This window comes from Rhyacophila brunnea, unplaced genomic scaffold (assembly GCF_057557595.1).
Source record: "Rhyacophila brunnea isolate RB1 unplaced genomic scaffold, BYU_Rbru_1.0 scaffold_24, whole genome shotgun sequence".
In the NCBI taxonomy this organism is placed as follows: domain Eukaryota; kingdom Metazoa; phylum Arthropoda; class Insecta; order Trichoptera; family Rhyacophilidae; genus Rhyacophila; species Rhyacophila brunnea.
In genome coordinates this window covers 28,582,651-28,595,163 of record NW_028232904.1, presented here as the reverse complement: position 1 = coordinate 28,595,163, position 12,513 = coordinate 28,582,651, and the positions used below count along the sequence as shown (strand labels likewise).

Genomic DNA, 12,513 nt, shown 5'->3' with positions numbered 1-12,513 from the left:
AGTTTGATTTATTAATGCTCATTGTAGAAAATAATTTTTTCACAAATATAGGTACCGGAATTAAGAAGGTATGAAGAAGCCATTTTGATGAGCATGTTTAAGTATATTTGGATATACCATATACCTCGAGTGAAAGTCCTTTGTAGAATTCAATTAAATTCTTATCACGATAAGTGCTTTTACTTCCACGTTCTCTTGCAAATCTATTAATAATTCAAATTGCATATTTACGGGAATATAAATAATACAGGTTTAACATAAATCTCGTGGGACACATTAAAAAGTCACGCGGGACATAATTGGCCCGCGGGACACACTCTGTGGACCCCTGTATTAGACTAAAGGCTGGTTCGGAGTGGCAAATATTTTAGCAAATTTAGTAAAATCATTTCGTCGATTTGATCCATTTTATTCCATTTTTCGGTCGAGTAGCGACCCCCACCACCTCTCACTAAATACTAAACAAGCGACGAGACAAGTCTGAACACATTATGTTTAGTCAAGTTCATTATTTGTTGTAGAATTTCTTCCTCCAATTTTTCTAATATGTGAAGTTATTAACTTTTTTTTATTATAATAAATTCAATAAAAAGGATTTTGTGTTCTTAGATCTTGTGAATTGTTGAGTAAAAAAAATAGCTCACTTTTGCTTTGTTACGTTGTGCTCTGTTCATTTTGATACGTCACTTAGGTACTAATGTACTGTATTCGGACACTTTCCAGTTACTAAATCGCAACTCGAATAAATTAGTCCACCAGTCCGAACCAGCCTTAAGTGATATTTTTCAATAGAAGATTTTAAACTTTCGCCCTGTTAAACGAAAAAAGAAACTGCTATTACACTTTTACAAGGCTCACCTCAGAGCAATCATACTACAGACACAGGGCATTGTTCGGCTATATGAAGCCGCTTTCTTTGCGTATGACCCATTCATAGTAGAACCTCAATTTTATTATTATTAATTTACATATTATGAAACGTTATACCAATATCTTGCTTCTCAGTTCGACTACCAAATTTAAACAATACACACTAAATTAACTAAAAATATTGATCAGTATCTTTTTATAAGGGACGCTTCACGTGACTGGGACATCTGTTCCGGATGCCACCAGAGAGTGTGACACTCCGTACCCTTGTGGAACAACATCAAGGGTTCCGTCGCCGGCCCCACAGCGTTACTACAAAAGCGATCAACGCGCTGCAGGTCTTGCATGGCGGGTGGCGCGAGATTTGGCGATGGATAGAGGATATAGCGCGACCTTATACTTAAAAAATACACATATTTCAGCAACATGTACACGTACTTTTGATTATTCATAATATTTCTTCTATCTTAGTGTGACGCATTTTGCGGAGATTATACGCGTGTCGAATGCTTTCTCACTAATTGGACGTATTTTAGTTTTTATTTAGGCTTTGCTAACCACGAAAAAACTACAACTAATTCAATAGTTCGCTGCCCGATTTCCAGGTTGTTCTATATCACATTTTAAGCAAAACGACTTTTTAATTCCATTTTGTTATATTTCCAGAACTTTACTCTCAGAATATAAAAATGTGAACGGATTTGCCGATAATGTCGAAAATAAGTAATTCTTTTATATGCAGAACACAGCTTTTAATATATATAATATATTGGGTGTGTAATTATTTCAATGTGAACTTTCAAATTGCTCTCCTGAGAATGCAGGCAGCGAGATTTGATTTACTCCACCCACGATGGCCGCGTGGCTTATGCATCGGCCTATAACGTCGTGGGTCCCAGGTTCGAATCCTGAGTCTGGCAAGTACACAATATATTGTTTTTCAATGTGTGTATGAGTCAGAGTATCGACCTAATAGGTTGAGCAAGTGGCTGACATCTTTTTCTCGTAAAAACAAAAATCTGTTAATACAAACCTCTACTCTGTGGAGGCCCATATTATGATCTTATTAGGATTGGACATGGTCGAAAGAAGAAAAAAAAGAAACTAAAGACTTTATAAAAAGGTTGTACTTATTAATTTATATGTGCATGTGCCTAGAGATGGGTTTCGGGAATTTCCCGACGGGAATTCTCGAGAAATTTTCGAAATTTTCCTTCCCGAATCTCGAGAATTGAAATTTTTAACATCTCGGGAAATCGGGATTCGGGATTTCTTTATTATCAAATATTAATTGAAAAAACGATTTTCTATATGAAAAAAGGGAACAGAAAACATAAAACGTTCAAAGACTGATTGGGGCATTTAACACAATTAAGCCAACATCGACTCAAAATGAGCGCAATTTTTGCAACATCAGGGAAATTTGTGTCTCAACAGCGTACGCGATTGTCAGACGCAGCGATTGACGGTCTGTGTTTTGAAATTCTATTTTAAGTTTATATTTGTATATGTTATATTTAATGTTTCGAATTATTTTTGTTTTCCTACTTCTGTTTTGTTACATAAATAAAAAAAAGTCATATCTTTTTGGAATTTTACTGTTTTTACACTGATTTTAGGATTTTTACAGGTTTTTTTTTTAAATTTCCCGATATCTCGAGACTTCTCGAGAACTCTTTTCTGGAAATCCCGAATCTCGAGATTGAGATTTTCTCGGGAAATACCCAACTCAACATGTGCCGTTAGTAAATAAATAAATAAATAAGACTATCGGTCAAAGGTTTGAATGTTCTTCCACATATCACATCGTATGTGATTTTTTGATGAAAATCACTGAAGGCAATTTCAGTTAGAATAAAGCGGGACTTTTGTATGCAAAAAAGTACCTACACGTCTTCTTAATACACTAACATTAGTGTAGCTTTTTTCCCCTAACCTTCTCATGCGTTTAGGCTACATATCTATACAAGAGAAGTTATCTTCCGCATTTTTGGTCTACATTCGTACATTTTATGTAAACATTACAAATTCTGCACTTATACCCACGTACATTATTATTGACTATTGACTGACCTCAAAGCTTGGTTTAATATTTGTAAGACTGTCAATTTTGACCGGAAACCAGTGTTACAAAATCAAGCAGTACACTATTCCAGTGGTCCCCAACCCCCGGTCCGTGGATCAAATGGTACCGGGCCGCCCAAGGAACAATAAATTATTTCTATTTTATTTTCTTGTGGTGTATTTCTCTCGGGTTTGTGCGACTTTCCATGGACGAGAGGTTAACCGGAAGCTGAGAGACGTCACCTAAAGCCGCACCAATGCCGGCCTTAAAACTGCGTTCGAGACAACAACTTGCCGGTGTTCTGGATTAAAGTCATGGCGGAATACCCTAAGATTGCCACCACAGCACTTAAATCCCTATTGCCATTTCCGACATCCTATCTGTGTGAAGCGGGGTTTTTTGCAATGACAGCAACCAAAACAAAACAATGGACTAAACTGGACATAAGCAACACACTTAGGTTTATATTGTCTCCTATTACCCCCAGATGGAACCGTCTCGTTGCAAAGAAACAAGCTCAGAGTTCGCATTGATTTAGCGTTCTAATGAGTTAAAATGTTAAATATAAATTTTTTGGTGTACCTAACTGTATTTTATTTTGAAGACATGTTTAAATACAATTAAATTAAAATTATCAATGTCCCCCCCTCAGCGGGCCGCGGTCAAATTATCAAACGTTGACCGGTCCGCGGCAATAAAAAGGTTGGGGACCACTGCATTATTCGAATAATTTCTTTAACAGATATAGTAGAGTAGCGAAGGGTGGAGGTGGGCTGTTAAGATTCGATATAAATAGTGCACACTAAACTTTATCACTCATAATTATTTGTTTTCATTGAACTAAGAATACAATTTGCAGATGGTGCTGACTAGTTTTTAAAATTCAATTAAGCCCTACCTAAACCAAACCAATTAAAAGTTTAGTTGTACTATGGGCGATCCAACAAAAAAGTACACACTCTTTCAGTCATACTTATTTGTTTTAGTTGAATTAAGAATACATATTACAGATGGTGTTGATTAGTTTTTTTGTAATTCATTAAGCCCTGGATAAAGCAAACCATAATAGATAAAAAATATTCTGCTATCTATAAAATACCCAATATTATGTAAATACCTTACATAATTGGCATAATTTTAGATATTTTATAGATAAACGAATATATTTTGACTATTACCAAATATATCTTGGATAAGGCAGGATTTAAATGAATTTTCAAAACTAACAAACACTATCTACACATTGTAGTAATAGTTCAATGTAAACAAAGACGTTTGACTGACAAAGTTAAGCATGCACTATTTATGTCATATCTTAACAGCCTACCTCCACCCTTCGCCACTGTGTAGTACCTGTGCTTTTTTCAGCTTAGGAAGGATTAAACTCTTGAAAAAATATGTCTAAATCATAGAGTTCCCAACATTTTAATAAAAAAATTGTAATTCTTGTAAATTTTTAATTTAAAAAAGCTAGTTTGAATATAAACCAATTTTGGAACTGAAATTATAAAGCTATTTATTAAAAAGAAGTACAGGTAAATAATTCCACAGTGGCACCCAGGGAACACAGAATTAATGGGAATTAAAATAAATAATGTGTGTACTGTAGAGTAAGAGGTAACCGATCTCGGCAAAATATGGGATAAAGTTAAACACGTGTCAAGAATTCATCATTCTAAGCTTGTCCTTAGTTCTGACAACTGCCCTCAGTTTATGCACTGATACTCGTTCAATATTGGTGTATTTGAAGGTCGGAACAGACACTATTGTTTAATTTTCGTAAGACACTCACACATTCAAAACCCTGCTTCAAAATGTATTAGGGTATAGACTACCTGAATTATATTTATTAATCTGTTCTGTGGTGGCACCATAGGCGTTTCGCATGTGTATTGGCATTGTTTTATGCAATGCCTGTTTCAATGCTAGCAGAAAATACCACTACAACTATAAATCTCTTTTGCCGTACCCATGGTGCCACTGTAGAATGATTTACCAAATTATAACAACGATGAAAATGCACGTAAACATTACACGTTAGATCAGTAATTAAATCTATAAAATTGAAAATAGTATCTATTGAAAATGGTGTTATACTATTAATCTTATTGTCTACTTGTTCCTCAACGCCCTCTATTGCACATGGGGTTAGTAACGCCCCCCCCCCCCCCCCCCAGATCCCCCCAGCGCCCACATGGAGGCAGAGAAACGGGTTATAATCTTAAAACAAAATTTTGTATGACTATCAAATACACTATAAACATATTTTATTTTATTTAAATTATTTAATATTTTATTGTATGTTTTGACTTATTGAAACTTGTAAAATGTTCGATAAACCGATAACAATCGTTATATATTCATATTATAAATAAAATTTTTCGTTTTAAATTAGATTCCATTTCCGTATTTATATTTCGTCATAACACACTTCCGGATTCTAAATTTAAATCTCGAAAACACAGACACTCACTAACCTGAAGGTAATAATAGATAGGTAGGTAAAAATCACTGCAATTAATTTAATTATAGTATTGGTCGAATTATCGGGTCATTGGGGTATTATTTAAATTCACATGTGTCAACACCGATGTCGAAAATCGCGGACCGTCTTCATTTCACTGAGTTCGAATGTCAAAAAATTGTCGAGTTTATTTTTGTTTTTGCATGCTCTGTTCGCTGCCCTCTCTCCCTCTCTGTTTACCCCATCGGCGATTCTGCGCGGGAAAGCGACGCCTATAGCGCCGAAAGCAGACGGCTGTCGCGTGGTCCGAACCGTGCCATATTATATTGCGTGGAAGCGAAATCGCGCAAGAGTTCCATGGTTTTTTTTCTTTTATTGACTTAACCCATTCGCTGCAGACCTTTTAATTAATACTTAATTACCACATTTCAATAACATGCTAATTATATCTAATGGCCACCTGATGGGCAACGCACCAGTTGCGTTGGATGCAGCAGTAATTAAATGAAACACAATTTTATAATACTTATTCCACTTTTTAATTAAATTCTGTACCGGTTTCGTTCTCTTCAAAGGGACATTATCAACTATATCAACATGTTGATAATGTCCCCTTGAAGAAAAAAAAGACTTCCATGCCATATTAAACTCACCAATTCTGTGACATCCACGTTATTTATTTATTTAACACAGTCAGTGCTCAAAACACGCCTGGCGTGTGGCCATTAAATACATATACATTCACTGCTGACTCGTTAATTACCACATTTAATTATCGTGCTTATTGCTACACGCCAGGAGTGTCTTGAGCACTGACCGAGTTGTGGTAATTAACTGGTCAGCAGTGACTGTGTTTAGAAAAACATTGTGGACATAACAAATCTAAAATCAAGACGTACACAACATGCGATCTACATTATAACAAACATTACCCTCACAAGAAAGAAGAAGAGAATTTATATAAAATAATAATAATAAATAAAAATAAATACATATGTACCTAAGTACAATTTTATACAGAAAAATAAAATTTCGAATACAAAATACCTACATAGCACGTCACCGAAAATGTCTACATCTTTGGAGAGCATATTGACTAGTCTTGCACACCTCGCTAATGGTGCCTGATAGGCTTGACACGAGGAAACGGTTCCACGTTATACAGATGTATACATACATATCTGTCAATGCTGCCATGTGGACGTTTAGTTTTATAATAATTATCGCCAGACTTTATTCATTACTAACGATAGCTTGCGACTTTTTCCACGTAAAGCACATATAATCAAGAAATAGACCGATTTGATTCGTTCCTCCCCAATCAATGTGATATACAACGGTTGGAACGAAGCGCGCACCCTTCTATCCATCTGTTCAATTTCAATTAATGTCTAGTCATTGAAGTTAATGGCCCCACCAAACCACACCCGGTATTAATCGGGCGTATCACAGAACCCTACGTTTGGTGTGAAGCATTATTTTTATTTTTATGACTGGGAATGTCTCAGGAGCAGTTACCCAAGACTAAGGTAGCCATGCACTCAAATATGCTTTGACTGAGTTTAAGTTAAGGTACCCATGGGAGAGATGAGCACGTAGAGGCAATATTAAAAATTGTAGTAACCAAGGCCTGAACAAAAACGATGCATGAGTGCGAGTGAGAAAGTATTCGGCACCCTTATAATCTCTGCGACACGCGCTAGAGTAAGATAAAAGGTCTACATATTTTTGAGTCAGTTTTCAAAAGTATCGCTGGCAAATCGTGGTGAATCGCTTCACGTAGCATCGATAATCTGCGAGTTCGTGTTGCTAAATTTGCTATTTTTTGTGTTAAACATAAAGTCAGTGGTATATATTTTTAGTTAATTAAGTAGGAAAGGTGGTTCTGCGTATTGTATTAAAATATGGTAGCCGTACTGATAAGCAAGAAGATGGTATTACGTTTCATAGGTAAGTTGATACATGTTCGTGACAATTTATTTGTATATTATTATTTATTTTAATATCAGTGACCTAGTGTTTCTTTAAAATAACTTAAATTATGGATATCTTTACCTAATGGTTGCATTTTGACCGCTTAAAAATACCATATAACGTAAAAAAATAGAAAATTATATTTTAATTCTGAGCGTCTAGTGCGAGCACTTTGGGCGAGCACTAGCGAAATGGTCTATGGTCTCGAACATTTGTAGGCGAATGCGTTCGCTCGCCCACAAACCAAACGCACGGCACGTAGCTTCATTTAGCAATGGAACGGGTGGCGTCTAGATGTATCTATAGTCTATGGTAGTAACTAACAAATTAAAGCTAATACAAAACTGCCGAACATTCTAAGTGAAGAGATCTTCACGTTGGCAGTATGACGCCGCAAATTTTCTAAATGCAATATAATTGGCCTTTGTGGTGACCAGGTCGGACGGTCCGATGGGCCCGACAGCTAGTTGGATCGACTTGAGCAGCTCTCCCCTTTCCGTACACATTCGACGAATATCTGGTCAATGCCACAACCGACTAAGAGCTCGAGCGAGCTTGTGTAGAGTCTGTCTTCTATAAGCTGGCGTGCCGGTTTCTTCCCCGCTTCAGCATCCATCTCGTTCCCTCCCATTGAAAACTTGCAACAGTCGAACGCGATAGCACAATGCTGTCTATATGACGTGTACGCCAGTTTATAGAATACAGACTTTAGTCGTCAATGGTTGGATGTACTCGTAAGTATGCGCCTTTAAGGTGATGTCTTTACTCAGCCTTTATACCAGAGGCACCTAGCGGAGAAATATGAAGCTTGCTATTTGAGACATTTTTTTGATAATATACAATTTCAATTGTATTAATTAATAAATATATATCTGAAAACATAAAAATTATTATAAAAATTATTAAAACTTTAAATTAGTCAAATATAACTTAATAAACTAAATTTTAATAATAAATATGACCATAAAATATATGTTATAATAAGATGGGCACGTAAATAAAATTCTCATTTTATAACATTTTTCTTAAATTGTAGGTTTATCTTCTTTCTTCTTTTTAATGTTTTCAGAGTCATATTTATAAAATAATACAGTCAAAAATGTAAATTATCAAAAAAATGTCTCAAATTGCAATCTTCGTATTTTTCCACTAGGTGCTTCTGGTAAAAAGGCTCAGTAAAAGCTTCACTTAACGTGTGCGGAGAGCTTAAGAATATTGCAGAGAAATCTGCGCAATATTTCGTTAGGGTTGTGCCAACGTCCGGACGAATTGTAAAATTTAGTCGGTGGTCAGATAAAATTAGACAGACGAGCCATCCACGACACCGTGTTGCCCTCGCAATCTATTCTCGTACCGCGCACAACTCACTCGCTTACACTGTGATCTCGTATAATATATATAGCACAATATAATATACGAAAAACATACACAGGGTTTTTGGGAACTATTTAAATGAAATCTGTCAACACGGCATCGTTTTCAACAGGGCTTCACTTAGGGGCGATTATCTATGTAGCAATTAATGAGGCAGCAGCTAATTCGTAAGAAAATTCGATCCAATCATTTTTTATTATCATATCCGAGCTACCACAGAGCATGGACCCCACATCCTGAAGCGGGCCCCCGGGCCACGTTGTTTGGCGGGTCCCAACCTATAGCTAAAATTAAGAGAAGGTGTGATGTTCTACAGAAGTGTTCCCCAAATGGTATTCCGCAGAACTCCAGGTTCCGTGAAAAATAAAGGGTATATCCGTGTATTTTTAATGATTTATGGTATTTTTAAATAATCACTTAAATTGTTGGCACTCAGCATCGTATTATGAAGCACTGATCCCTCTTTTGTGATAGCTAAGTAACATGCGTTTGTGTTTATCTCACTTAACTGGCCGGGTCCCTTTTAAAGCCGGGCCCCCAGGCTAGAGCCCTGTCAGCCGCCCCTTGTGGGGGCCATGCCACAGAGTGGAAGTTGTATTAACAGATGTCTTTTTTTTTACGAGAAATGGATGTTAACCACTTGCTCAACCAATTAGATACATACTCTGGTCCAAACACAAATTGAAAAACAAGCGGTTAAAACCAGTCACAGATTTATTCAATTATACTAATATTTTTTAGTGTTTTTCAAAAATGTTGTGTAAAATATCAAAAGAGAGAAATGCGAAAGCCAGTCGTTATATACCACTGATGCAGAACCCGCGGCCCGTGGACTGCATGCGGCCCAAAATCGGTATCTGATTTATGTAACAATTAAATTAAAAACAATTAAAATGTATGTCTAAGTAGTTTACTATACTTATACTATTATATTAGAGACCAATTCTTTGTTGGCAGTTTTGGTTTAACGCTAAATGAAGCCCGTTAAACGCTAGAAATATCTCCAGAGCCCTCTGAACGTCTTTAAATATCGAATACCCGTTGCGTTTACGTGACTTAGGCCCGTTTCAGACGGGACACCGGTGTCGCGCTCGTATTAATATGGGAGGCCTTTGTAATCGAATAAAGGGGCCTTTGTTTTATGTTTATGAACGCCCTAGAGCTAATGAGTCAACGCGTGTCCGGTACACTTTTCCGTCGGCCGCTACATTCTCAAGCCGCCGATACACTTGAATATTACCGCAGCCAGTTCTATGCTCTAATTTATAACGCGAAATTATGCGTTGACTCTTTAGCTCTGGGGCATTCATAAACATAATACAATGGCCTCCTATATTATATCGAGCGCGACACCGGTGGCCTGTCTGAAACGGGCCATAATGCATATTGCGATACATACGTAAATATTGAAAATAACGTATTCCTTAACATGTATTTACGTTTATCCCATATTTCTCCACACATAAGAATTGTACCTCCTTACAACCACGCCCATAAGATTACACACTTTCCTTTAATTGCAGTGGAAACGACTATACCGACGTAGTAATTGGGGCTCTTCTAAATTAAATCAATAAATACTCGCCCTTGCAATTTTTTTAAACGTAATAAAATTGGCCTTTGTGGCGACCAGGTCGGACATCCCGATGGACCAAACAGCCGGTTGAATCAACTTGAGCAGCTATTCCCTTTCCAACACATACACTACTCGCTATTCAGTGCCCCAGCTTGTCTATACGTCAGTGGCGAGGGGTGGAGGTAAGTTGATAAGATCCGCCATAAATAGTGCACACTAAACTTTGTCAGTCCTACGTATTTGTTTTCATTGAAATAAGACTACAATTTACAGATGGTGTTGGTTAGTTTTAAAAATTCAATTAAACCCTGCGAAAACCAAGCCATAATAGATAATTGTCAAAAATACTCGTCTATTTATAAAATATCTAAAATTATGCAGTTAAATCATACATAACTGAGGCGCCGAGCGCCAAAGGAGCTCAAGCACCATTTAACAAAAGTGCTACAAAATGGCCGACAAGTTTTCAGTGAATTTATTTTTTAAATTTTAAACTTGTATGTTGAAATGGACAATTATTTTCTAAGCAAAGCAAATTTAAAAAAATCAAAGTATTATTTGCAATAATATTTAATGAAAAATATCTACTGGATTCCAAAAAAAATGGTGTTTGAGCCTCTTTGGCATATAGAAAAATGAAAAAAGGTGGCACTTGATACTTTTTTGTTGTTGCATAAGCTTCTGTGGCATTAACATTTTCAAACTCAAATAATGGCGTTAATTTAAAAAAATAAATCATTTAAAAAAAATGTTTTAATGTAAGGGTTTGGATAGCAATAAAAAAACATTTTGATATAAACAAATTTTATTATGCCAAATAAACACTGAAAAAATGGTCAAATTTGTTATGATTGTTACATGAGTTTGTTTGGCATAAAATTTGCCTTATAATATTAAATACGTTTTTGCCATTACAGCAATGATTTCAAAGCCTTTGGATTGTTTTTTTTTGTAATAACCGTCTATATACCCAATATTATTAATAATACTAAATCAAATCGTTACTCCAAACTGGCCAAAATAACAAAATCATTATTCAAATTTAACACCATCATTTTTTCTCAAGGATTCGGGTGATTTTTTAAATACTTTTTTTAGTGTATATCAATCGTAATTGGATGTAAAACAAGATGAAATTAGAAATAAGAGTTATTTTCTTTCATGGAAGTAAAAGTTTAGTGGACATAATTACTAAAATGACGTTAATAACCATATTTCAAAAGTAATCTAAAATATTTTAAACAACAGCGTATGTGAATGAAAAACGGATAAAACATGTTAAACTTACCGCGATTTTCCTCATTTACAGGTTTAACACACATTGAAACTATTTTTCTAATCCTTCTTGAGCTCATTTTTAGTTTTTTTCACTGTTGAGAACGCATATTCAATAAGACAAATCTGACAGCTGTTTTGGTCTCGCGCTCTCCATAGTATAATGGCGGATAAGCTTCTGTGGCGTGCCGACATAACGACCAAAACAATTATGCCACAGAAAATAAATCTCTATTGTAAAATATCTATAATTATTTGAGCGATAAGACTTTGTGGCATGATACATATCGATTTATAGAAAAAACCTACATCCAAATGTCAAAAATCGTAAAGTTGGCGCTTGAGCTCCTTTGGCACTCGGCGCCTCAACTTTGTATTGTATATTTTATAGATAGAATAATATATTCTTTATGTATTATAGTTTGGTTTAGGCAGGGCTTAATGAATTAAAAAAAATGAACCAACAATATGTGTAATATGTGTTCTTAATACAACGAAAACAAATAAGTATCAATGAAAAAGTGTGCACAACTTTGTCGTATCGACCAAAATATACTAAAACTATCATGGGTTGGTTTAGGCAGGGTTTAATTGATTTTTAAAAACTAACCAATACCATAATATTCTGTAAATTTTAGTGTTACTTCAATTAAAACAAATACGTAGGACTACCAAAGTTTAATGTGCACTATTTATGACGGATCTTAACAGCATGGTCCCCACAAGGGGGGGCTGACAGAGCTCTAGCCTGGGGGCCCGGACTCAGGACGGGCCCGGCGTGGCGAGTCATCCAGATAAGTAAGATAAACACACATCACAAATTTGCTCTAATAGTAAAAAATGTCGGCTGCGGCCCTATTTTTATTTAATAATGTTATTATTTAAAATTATGTGCTTGTACGATACAATTTTTAA

The 12,513-nt window shown here is 35.7% G+C and overlaps 1 protein-coding gene across 6 annotated transcripts in view; it reads right to left on the bottom strand.

Moving 5' to 3' along the window:
- LOC147069285 (uncharacterized) overlaps positions 1-12,513 on the bottom strand; it is a 115,658-nt gene that overhangs the window by 95,962 nt on the left and 7,183 nt on the right. For 5 of the 6 annotated variants that reach the window (XM_085950914.1, XM_085950913.1, XM_085950917.1 and 2 more), the window contains exon 1: positions 5,413-5,568. The exons of the other annotated variant lie outside the window; for it this stretch is intronic. The gene's annotated coding sequence lies outside the window, so the exon portion shown is untranslated. Of the gene's footprint in view, positions 1-5,412; positions 5,569-12,513 lie in introns of those variants that run through there. 6 annotated transcript variants of the gene reach the window in all.